The following is a 3,998-nucleotide window of genomic DNA, read 5'->3' on the forward strand; positions in this document are numbered from 1 at the left end:
ATATACTTTATTGCATAACATTAGCAGTCTGTATTAAAACACTCAATAAATCACGTTTTGTTTGTGCCATGGTTATAACATGAATAATACATTAAGAAACTTTTATGCATTTAATAGGATGAAAACCATCTCATGGCATTTCTAGACTTTGCTTCTCTTCACTCTGGCAGGTTAGTGCATTTTGTCACCATCTGACACATTTAACCATCATTTGAATCACCACACTACCTTCAACTAGACTGCTGGGTAATTAAAAGGAACAAGAATAAGCATATATAATAAATTCGGAAAGCTTGCTAATTATGTGCATATTGTCCTATATTCATGCTGCTAATAATTCAAAGGACAGCCAACATTGAAAAAAACACATCATCTAATTTGCCATGCTCTCCCAGACCCACATTTTATAACACTGCATCGGGAGAGAGAGAGAGAAAATCATCTTTCTTTCTTTAATCTGCAGGAGTCATTGGAGAGCATAAAAATCAATAGGTCTCCACGTTGCTTAGACTTCCAGCATTTAGGTATTTTGTGGTGTTGTTTCTGTGAATGGGGAGAAGCAGACGGTCCATAGAGAAGATGGAGTCTATTTGTTGTACAGAGATGGGGAGTTTGTGCTTGTTTAGATTACGTAGGAGGGTCTGCTGGTTGATGAGATGTCTAGACTGGTCATCAAGTTCAAGGTTATTTGCTGTAGCAATGTTTGTAATAGCAAACACCTGGAAACAACCGAAGAGTTTGCCAGTGGGATTGGGTTGAATAAACTTGAACATCCATGCAATGGAATCTTCTAGGGCTGTATGAAAACCAATGAGAGAGTCCTCCATGTAGCCACATGGGAAGTTCTTCAATATGTTGATTTTAAGTAAACATGAAAATAATAGAACATGCTGCCATTTGCATTAAAGGTGGGGCAAAGACTGTACCTTGCTTTTGTATATATGTGTATTAAAAATTCCCTGAGAGGCGAATACCTAGAATCTACAGGGAGTTCAAATGAATTAGCAAGAAAAAAACAAAGAATTCCATCAAAAAGTGGGCAAATGACATGAACAGACGTTTCTCAAACGAAGTTATACAAATGACCAACAAACATGAAAAAATGCTCAACATCACTCATCATCAGGGAAATGCAAATTAAAACCACAATGAGACACTGCCTTACTCCTGCAAGAATGGTCATTATTAAAAAGTCAAAAAGCAACAAGTGTTGGAGTGGATGTGGTAAATAGGACATGCTTATACACTGCTGGGGGGAATGTAAATTAGTTCAACCTCTATGAAAAACAGTATGGAGATTTCTTAAATAACTGAAGGTAGATCTACCATTTCATACAGCAATCCCACTACCAGGTATCTATTCCCCCCCAAAATAAGTCATTATATCAAAATGACACATGCATGGGTTTGTTTATTGCAGCCCAATTCATAATCGCAAAGGTACAAAAGCAACTTAAGTGCCCGTAGACTAATGAATGGATAAACAGCAAATCAAAGCACGTCTACAGCCATACTACCCTGAACGTGCCCGATCTCATTTGATCTTGGAAGCTAAGCAGGGTCGGACGTGGTTAATACTTGGATGGGAGACCGCCTAGGAATCTTGGGTGCTGTAGGGTTTTTTTTTTTTTTATTTTTATTTTTTAATTTTTGACATTTTATTGAATATATAAAATTGTTTCAATAAATATTTAGGGCACTACAAAACAACTCACAAAAAAATTAAAATCCCTCAAACTAAGTTAACTCAGCCAAAAAATTTGTTTCTAATCTGGTTGTTCAGTCATACAGATGTTTTAAAAATATAAAAATATTAATATAACAGATTTTTTCTTGGTTATAAAATTAATAAGTATACATTATTTTAAGAAGGAAACTGCATAACAAAGAACACTTTTACAGTTGGTTTTGGTTCTTATAATATGTGTATCAATTTGGGAATTTTCTTATTAACTTCCTGTGACCACAGTGAAGTTAGCTTATTACATCGTTCTACATCTCTCAATTTTTAGCACTTACAACCCTATTTTAGTTTCTCTATTGGTTATCTTTGTTATTTAAATAACTTTCTTTTTTTTTTTTTTCTTTTTTTTTTTTTCTTTTTTTTTTTTCCCCCATTTATTTATTTTATTGCATTTTAGGTTTTGGGGTACATGTGAAGAACATGCAAAATTGTTGCATAGGAACACACGTGGCAGTGTGATTCGCTGTCTTCCTCCCCATCACCTACATCTGGCATTTCTCCCCTTGCTATCTCTCCCCAGCTTCCCACCCCCCCCCGTCCCTCCCCTATTTCCCCCCAACTGACCCCAGTGTGTAGTGCTCCCCTCCCTGTGTCCATGTGTTCTCATTGTTCAACACCCGCCTATGAGTGAGAACATGCGGTGTTTGATCTTCTGCTCTTTATTAAAAAAAAAAACCATGGTACATATACACCATGGAATACTACTGAGCCATAAAAAGAACAAAGTAATGTCTTCTGCAGCAACTCATGTGGAGTTGGAGGACATTATTCTGAGTGAAGTAACTCAGAAATGGACAACCAAATACTGTATGTCCTCACTTGTAAGTGGGAGCTAAGCCATAGGTATGCAAAGGGAAATGAATGGCATAATGGAGATGGGGACGGGTGGGAGCGGTTGAGGGGTAAAAACTACCTATTGGGTACAATGTACACTACTCAGGTGATGGGTGCACTAAAATCTCAGGCTTCACCACTATACAATTCATCCATGTGACCAAAACCTCTTGTACCCCTACAGCTACTGAAATAAAAAAATAATTAAAAATTAGAAAATCATTTAAAAAAAACAAAACTCTGGAAGGATACACCAGAATCTAGTACCTATGTATGTATTTACTGTGGGGGAGGAGGACTTAGATGAATGGTAGAAAGAATAGGGGAAAGAAGGTTATGTGAATAACTTTTTATAATTTCATAATAATTTGGTCTAATAAATTTTAACTAAGTGAATGTATGACCTGGTCAAATAATTAAACGGTTTGACTCCCTATCAAAAAACGATTAAAAAAGTGCTCAGTGATTGCCAAAAAAGTGAAGTAGATCTCTTGGTCCTGAAGGAAAAATGTGGGGCCGTCCACTTCCATAGGACACAGGGTCAGGAAGGAACACAGTCATTCTGGAATGAGGACATTCACAAAGACCAACAAGTTGGAGAACCCCCTCCCAAAGAAAAGTGAGAGAGAGAGAGAGAGAGAGAGAGAGAGAGATGTTATCACACAGTTTTATGCTAATGACTTCCAAAGACCAGGCTTGAAAATACTCAAATAAAATCCCAAGTGAAGTAACTCAGAAACAGAAAATCAAACACCGCATGTTCTCACTTATCTGCAGGAACAAATCAATGAGTATACACGGACACGTAGAAGGACTAAGAGACCCTGGAGACTCCAAAAGCCGGGGTGGGAGGCGTGAGGGCTGAAAATTACCTACTGGGTACAAAGTTCACTAGTTGGGTGATATCAAGGCATAACAGAAGCCCGAACCTCATCCTTGTGCAATATATTCGTGCAACAAACCTGGATGTGTCTCTTGGGAATCTATAAAAGTTTTAAAAGGGCTGGGCACAGTGGCTCACACCTGTAATCCCAGCACTTTGGGAGGCTGAGGCGGGATCACCTGAGGTCAGGAGTTTGACACCGCCCTGGCCAATGTGGCACAACTCTGTCTCTACTAAAAATATAAAAATTAGCCAGGCGTGGTGGTTTGTGCCTGTAATCCTAGCTACTTGAGTTTCACAGGCATGAGAATCGCTTGAACCTGGGAGGTGGAGGTTGCAGTGAGCTGAGATCCCATCACTGTACTCTAGCCTGGGCAACAGGGTGAGACTCTGTCTCAAAAAAGAAAAAAAAAACAAAAAACTTAAAGAAATAAAAAAAAATTAGTTATGAATGTAATCAACCTCAAGGCACTGGCACACTTAGATGCCTGCTGGGTCTGGCCGGTGAGAAATCAGTGACGAAATGACTTGAGGGAG

The 3,998-nt window shown here is 38.4% G+C and overlaps 1 pseudogene; it reads left to right on the forward strand.

Moving 5' to 3' along the window:
* The first annotated feature begins 1,500 nt into the window (after positions 1 to 1,500).
* On the forward strand, positions 1,501 to 1,619 carry LOC116530966 (annotated as a pseudogene).
* Positions 1,620 to 3,998: the final 2,379 nt, after the last annotated feature.

Source organism: Sapajus apella, unplaced genomic scaffold, assembly GCF_009761245.1.
Source record: "Sapajus apella isolate SASKATOON/1434 unplaced genomic scaffold, GSC_monkey_1.0 scaffold68, whole genome shotgun sequence".
In the NCBI taxonomy this organism is placed as follows: domain Eukaryota; kingdom Metazoa; phylum Chordata; class Mammalia; order Primates; family Cebidae; genus Sapajus; species Sapajus apella.